Below are 7,942 nucleotides of genomic sequence, written 5' to 3'. Positions count from 1 at the left end.
TCTTTATTCATCATTTACTGGTAGGACAGAGGCCCCAGCTACTTCAGTCCTGGGTAGCCCTAAGGAAGGATATTCCTGAGCGCCATAGAACCAAAAGATGTTCATCCCTGGAAGCCAAATCCAATTTGTAAGGAGATATGAAGGTATGAGGTCTTGCCCACATGGCTGCTGGTCATATATCATCCATACAGGCTCTGGAATGAAAAGCTACAGCAGTAGCCAGAGATCTGGTAGCATGAGCCTTTATTCTGGAAGTCCAAGTGTAGCTTATTCTGTTGATAAAGGTAATGACATTCCTAAGCCAGGAGGATAAAGTCACTTGAGGTTTACCCAATCTGGGTCCTGCAAAGGCCACAAACTGATCTGTTTTCCAGAAAGATTGTCCTGTCCAAATAATGCTGTCGGTGCACATCAAGGGTGTGCAAGAGATACTCCTCTCCATTGGAATGCCTTGGGAAGAAAACTGGCAGGTCAATAGACTGGTTAACAGAAATAACCTTGGGCAAAAAGGAAGGGACAACCCTATCCATGTGGAAGATAAAGGACTCCTCATGACACTACGGCCTGCAGCTCAGATAAGAGTGCTACTAGAAGTATGGTTTTCCAAGACAAAAATTTCAAATCACATGAATCAAAGGGAGCGCCTGTAAGGGACTGAAGCACCACAGTCAAGTCCCAGAGATCTAAGGGAGGCTTGACATAATACTCCCTTCAAAAAAGTCTTGCATAGATGGTGTAACAGAAGAATTTAAGACCATTATGAAAATGGGCAATAGCTGCTAAAGCAGAGGCTCCTGCATGCAAGAGAGAAGTCAGGTATTGCAGAATCGTCTGAATAAGCATAGAGAAAGGGTCTAAGTTCTGGTCTTTGGCCCAAAGAGTGAATGTAGTCCATTTACTGGAATAAACCTTTCTAGAGGAAGGTTTATGAGGCCAGAAGAATTTCAGAACAGGAGATGGGATGTCAGGCAGCCTGGAAGTGAAGGAACCAAGCTGTGAGCTTGCGATTTTGCAGGTTCAGATGAATCAATCCCAGAGGATGGGCTAAACATGTCCTAGGAATGTTTCAGGAAACAGGCTGCGAATCAGGTGAGGCCATAAAAATGGGAACCAGACTTGATATGGCCAGAAGGGAGCAATGAGGATCACTGCTTTTCAACCTTTGAGATTTCTGGAGAAATTTTGGAATGAGGGGAAAGGCATACACAAGACCCAGGGGCTAATTGTTTATTAGAGCATCCCTCAGTGGTTCCCAGAGGGAATCAAGGCAAAATAGCTCCTGCATTTGTAATTCAGGGGGAAGCAAACAGGTGGCAGCAAGTCTTGGCCCAATGTGGAGGAACCATTTGTGGGGCAGCAGGATGTTCCTGCTCAGATTGTCCACAATAAGGTTGGGAATGTGTGTTGCTATAGGAAAGATTGGAAGATATCACCCAGTACCAAATCCTCAGCTTCCCGACAAGGGGCAATATCTGGTGCTGCCTTGCTTGTTGATATACCAGATGGACATGTCTGAATTGCAATGGTCCCCAAAGGCAGGGGTGCATGGAATACTTGCAATGCCTAGAACTACCCTCAGTTCCAGGACATTTATGTGCAAGCTGGCCTTGAAGGGGGGGGGGTCCAGGTGCCTTTGACAGTCTTTCCCTGAAAGGACATCCCCCACCTTAATAGTGAAGCAACCGTGGTCATGGGTTGGGGAAGACAGAACAGTTGACAAAGATTTTGTGGCTCCATCCACCATAGTATTTTCTCCTTGCAATGGTTTGTAAGGTGCATCATGTGGGTGGGTTAACTACCACCATTGTGCAGAAAGGAGCCACTGCAGGAGTGTCATGTGCAGTCTTGCCAGTGGTACCAAAATAATAGCAGCAGCCATGGAGCCCAAGAGTTGCAGTACAAGACGTGCTAGTACAAACTAGCAAGGAAGAGGTCTTTAATTTGGTATCTTATTTTCAAAAGCCTGGGAGGGAAGAGAAGCTTGACAGGATGTTGTTGGACTGCTCCAATAAATTCCAGTGTCTTCTTTGGAGACATCAGATTTGTCCGATTGTAATCCCCAAGCAGACAGCAAGATCTTGTGTAAGACAGGCTGCAGACTAGGAGATTCCTGGTCAGAACTATAAGGAGCCAGTCATCTAGGGAAACACCTGGAATCTTTGTAGTCAAAGATAGGCTACCACAACTGTCATACATTTGGTGACCATTCAGGGGGCTGTTGAGACCCTGAACTGGTAGAGATTGGCTCCCAGCCAGAAGCGGCAAAATCTCCAGGAACAGTAATCCATCTTTGTGGTAGTATGCATCCTATAGGACATATCCAATTGTCCCTCCCTAAAAAGGGAAGAGTGGACTGTACTGGGACCATCTGGAATTTGATATCAGTAGGCTGAGATCCAGGATTGGTCTCCAGTCCAGTGTCTTGGCACTGGACAATCTAGAGTAAAATCTGGATCATGTCTGTTCTTGTGGGACTGGTTGGATGACCCCTTTTTCTTGGCATTTTTCCATTTGGTAGCCTCTGGATATTATTCTCTGCACCCAAAGATCAGTAGTAAGATGCCAGGCTGGTAGATGCAAAGAGAAACGACCCCCAGCTGTTTCCAGAGGAAATCAGGCAGCTGGTAGGGTCTGCCAGAGAAAGAATCTCTGGCTCCCTGGTTACACAGACCCACTCTACCCCAAAAGGGAGTTTTCCTAGAGTATCTAGGAGAGGGGCATTGTGGGTAGGCTCAAGAGTTTTTAGCTTGTGCAAGCCGGGAAACTGCTGTATTGGTTCCAGGATGGAACCAAGGTCCTACCGTATTGGTTCCAGGATGGAACCAAGGTCTTAACAGTACATCAGATGTAGTGACAAAAATTTTAAATCACAGGATAGAAGGTTCTAAGGGAGGCCTTGACTGAAGCACCAAAGACAAGTCCCCATGGCTCTATAGGAGACTAAGGTTTATCATGCAATACTCCTTTTATGAAGGAGTTGCACAATCAAGTGACAACAGATGAATTGTCAATTCCATCCAAATGGAAAAGCTAATAGGTTGCAGCAAGGCCCGTCCCAGTGGCAGAAGATCTAATCAGCTATTACAGGATTGAGGGACCACTCACAAGGCATCAAAATGTTCCTGCTCAGACTGTCCAAAAGAGTGGAACTCCCAGGAATGTGGGTTGCTATGAGAAAGTGCTTGGAAGCCATCACCCAGTGCCAAATACTCATGGATTCCTGAGACCGGGAGAAATACCTGGTTCCACCTCATTTGTGGATGTACCAGAAGAATGACATGTCCAATTGAAGTGCATTGGTCCCAGAAGGAAGGGATGGGTGGAATGCTTAACACTGAGAACTACCCCCAATTCCAGGACATGTGCAAATTGGCCTCCATGGGGGGACCAGGTGCCTTGGACTGTCTTTCCCTGGAAGTGCCCCCCCACTGCAACAGGAAAGCAACAGTGGCCCTGGGTGGGGGAAGGCAGAACAGTTGACAGATTTGTTTCTGGCTTCATCTACAACATTTCTTGCAAATATTTGCAAGGCATCATGTAGTGAGTGGGTTAAGAGCAACCATTGTGATTAAAGCAGCCACTGTAATAGTCTCATGTGCAACCTCACCAATGGGTACTAAGGTAATGGCTGCTGCCATAAAGCCCAATAGATTTAGTACAAAGCATGCTGTTAAATGTTTTGGGAGGACTTGAACCGGACTTATTTTGGAAAACCTGAGAGGAAGGGAAGCTTGACAGGACGTGTCGAAGATTGCTCCAATGAATTTGTGCTCTTTGAAACGTGATTTGTCCAGGTTAGTGATACCTAGGCAAAAAGCAGAGTAAAAGTAAGATTCCTGGTCATGGCAGTAAGGAGCCAATCTTCAAGGATTCCAGCTGTTTCCATATCTAGTCTGAGTGTTACTACGACAGCCATACATTTGGTGAACACTCTGGGGGCTGAGACCAAAGGGCAGTGCCTTGAAATAGCAATTGGCTCCTTTGTGGACACATCCTGGAGGTCTAGAACACATCCAGTTGACCTTCCCCAGAAAGGGGAGAATGGACTGTACTGTGACCATCCAGAATTTTAATCTGGATCCAGGATTGGTCTCCACCATGTCTTCGCACCAAGAACCTAGAATAAAACCCAAATCTCCTAGAATAAAACCCAAATCCTCTGGTCTGGTGGGACTGGTTGGATGACTTTGCAGCTTTTGATTTAAGGCTGCAGCCTCCATCAGAGCAGGGATTTGTTTTACAGGTCTGGTGGCGTTAAATGGGACACCGTAGCCTCTGGATATTCTCTGCACCCATGCATCAGTTACAAGTTGCCAGGCCTGTAGGCCCAGGAAAAATACACCCCCTGACTGCTTCCAGAGGAAAGCAATCAGGCCACTGTTCAGGAACACTGGAAGGGTTGGCCAGAGAAGGAATCTCTAGCACCCTGGTTGCATTGACTATCTGCCCTAAAAAGGGGCATCTTCTGGATGATTTGCCCCCTCTGCCCCAGGGGAATTGCTCATCATGAGTAGCATGAAAAGATCCCTGGGGCTTCTTGAACCGCAATTTTCCTCCCCTCAGATTCCTGGAGTAGGATCTCTGGGGGGCATGCCCACAGCAGACTGTCCTCACAAGAGTGTCTTACTTTAGAACCAGAAGTAAAGATTCATTAGGCACGTTGAGAAAGAAAAAAGGGAAAAGGGTCTGCAAAGTCAACTGCATGCAAGCATACTGTCTCATGACAGTGCCAGATGCAGCTGCCCCCTCAGTAGTGAGAAAGCAGGAGTTGGGAGATATTCCAGGGATGGCAGCCTGGAACCAAGGACAACCTCTGAACCAAGGTCACACCCTGTCCACAGAACCACCAGATGAGACTCAAGACTGGTAGCAGCTGGGAGAGCCATGGCCATAGACTGTGCAGACCTAGGTGCCACAAAGCAGACAGCCCAACCACTGCTTTGAGTGTGCACCAGTTCCACAGGAGTCATTGCAACAAGAGTAATCAGCGGCAACAGGGAAACCTGCCCACTGTCAAGAGCAGAGGACAGAATGCACTGGGGTGGCCATCAGTACTGAAGTTAGGAGGCTGGAAGATGCAGGTGACTATGCTTGTGAGAGCTTCCATACCAAGAGTGAGGCAAGGCCTAGTCTGGGTGGGTAATCCTGCCAAAAGCTGGTCCACAACCCTCACTACATCTTGTTCCCAGACTCCTGGTGGATCTGAAGGAAGCTGCTGGAGATTCTGGTTTGACTACATTGTCCCAAAAAGGGTCTCAAGAGGAAGATACTTGGTTCTGGGGAGGTGCTTGACAGTCAGAATCATGGAGCAGTGCAAGACACTGGCCAGAGATGGGGATGTCAGAACAGAGACACCACTCATGCTAGTGGTGAGACCTCCGCCCCAGAAAGAGGGGCATTAACATACCCTTTAGAAGGGTGTTCTTGTATTCAGCCAAAGTACAGTTGAAGCCAACACAAATGTCACAAGAACACCCACACACTGGATGTGACCAGACTTGGGCATTTTACACATGCACTCGTATGACAAATAAACGATTACACACACACGGCTAGACACTGTACCAACAATGGTACTAAGAAAACAAAAGGTTAAGAGAAGGGCCTACTAAGGTCAGGAAAAGTTAGTACCAACAAATGGTACAAAACCCAAGGTAGAGTAGGATTTATAAGAAAGATGAGAACTAGAAAAACTACTTGGCTGGAGAGAAGGCTTGGCATGTCCGATGAGGAGTGGCAAATAGATCAGGAGACTGAGGGGCATTGTGGGTAGGTCTTGGCAGAGTTTATGGCGGATGCAAGCTTGGTAACAGCTGTCAGCTCCAAGGACAGACCTGTAACAGTAAGGAATGAATAGAGATTTTCATCAGGATGGTATGTTGCTGCAGGGTGGGGGGGGGGCAGTGCAACACATGAAATTATAATTTTGCTGGTTGCTAGGGTTCTGGTTTACTGTACTTGTCTGCAAGTCAAAAGGCTTAAATCATACTAGCACATCCCACTAGATTTTTAGTACTCTACTCTGGATTTGTGCAGCAGTAACATTACAAACAGTTCTCATCGATAGATAAAGAGCAGCCTTCAGTTCCACCATACTTAGTGGACCACCAAATTTGCTCCTCTCCCATCTCAACATACTCCCCACCCCACTTCCAAACTGTCAATGCCTTTTAGTGTCAGATTAGGCCTACACCTGAAACTTTGTCCTAATTCTAAGGGGCAAAGCTGATCTGAGCAGAAACTTGGCACATTTGAGAGTGCATGCTAGAGGACCAGATAAGCAGTTGAGACAGCTGGGAGGAAGTCCAACAGTTGGTATACAACTGAGCTAAGAGACAAACTCACTTTAGTATCATTAGTCATCTGGGAGCTTTTATAAGAGCTGGAGTTAAAACATTGCTTGGTTGTAGAAAAACAGTACATGAACTTAAGTGCAGGTAAAGTATTAAATGCAGCTGTACAGTCCACCATGTTAAGCTTTAAAAAGCTGTCTGCAACTGTAGGCTTGCTTCCTGTTAATTAGGAGTTACTAACCAGATCATAAGCACTTTGAAACCAATCAAAAATTTACTTCAGTGCCTGTCCAGCTTTACTAATGAATGCTGTAGGTACCAGGAGGCATGCACTGCCACTATATCAAGCCACATCTGTACAGAATCAATTTTACCATCTCTGCAAAGTATAGGAAATGCCTTTGAATATACAGCACACTGCACTAACACCATGAACTTTAGTAAATCACTACCTTCATTAAAAAGGATTGAACTTGTCTGGCACACCTTCAGTAAGAGTCTTCCAGAGCTATTGTGAAGTACCATTCTACATTTCGCTTCAGCAACTATGCTTTTGAGACTGCATATTTGGTGGCTCTAAACACCTTTTCAGCTTAAACCAAACCAAGTTACACAACCACTTAAGGCCTAGCTATTGAGGTGGGTCATGGAATCTCTCCTCCATACAAGGGTCTCTGCCTTTTTCAAAGCAACCAGAAGGGAATGGTTGAAGTAGGACCGTCTGGCAAACCTACTGCTAGTAGCAAGCTTCACACCTCCATAGCAAAGTGGAGATTAGAGTCTAGCTGCATTTTCAGGATGGGGCAGCACAAGGGTATTCCTATGTTTAAAACTGATCAGAAGCAAAAGCACCAATTCCACCCTGGCCATTAAGTGGTTAGCACTTCTGAGACTATAGGCTCAAAACCTTCCATCTCCTCACAATTAAACACATGAAAGTGGTTCTCCCAGGCTCACTGTGCCAAGTCTGACCTGCAATTTTTCCATCCTCCTATAGTCCACTTTCATTTCAGTGTAGTTTTGAAATTACTACTTGCTAGTTCAGCCCATTTGTAGTGCTGTAAGCTGCAGTTAGCTTTGCTGGTGCTTCTTAAAGCAAGTTTTCCATTATGGGGGAAAAAAAAAAAAAAACTAACCTTAAACAGTTGCTGCTATGAGAACCAAGGTGTTCACTTGGGACAGCTACACTAGCTCCTTGCCATGTTTCATAGCAGAAACATTTAAAGCAGCCAAAAGTGGCTTAAATGTTATACTGCGTGCAGGGACTTGGTCCCTCTTCAACAGGGTAGACTACATGCAGTTGCCCTGTCACCCCCCTCCCTATGGGCTTTGCTCAGGACCCAAGGAATAGTTACAAACATGGGCTTCTAGCACTGAAGATTTAGAAGCAGACTAGACACTTGTCAAACTGCATAAGGAATCCTCACTTAGTTTCCAGGGCAAGGAAGAACTTCCCTCCCCTGATCAGTTTGACACTGGATGTTTGAGCTCTTCTGGCATCTGTGGTTTCTGCTCCAATTAGTTGGAAACCCTCAAGTGCCATTGTGTCACTATGTTGTTCGTGACACTGAAGCAATCTTCTGGTGCCAGCCTTTAAAACTGCCAGTCTTCTTAGCTCCTTTAAAACTGCCAGTCTTCTTAGCTCCTTT

The sequence above is a fragment of the Protopterus annectens genome, chromosome 10.part0 (assembly GCF_019279795.1).
Source record: "Protopterus annectens isolate FY-2018-M chromosome 10.part0, PAN1.0, whole genome shotgun sequence".
Taxonomy (NCBI): Eukaryota; Metazoa; Chordata; order Ceratodontiformes; family Protopteridae; genus Protopterus; species Protopterus annectens.
This window is presented reverse-complemented; position numbering follows the sequence as displayed.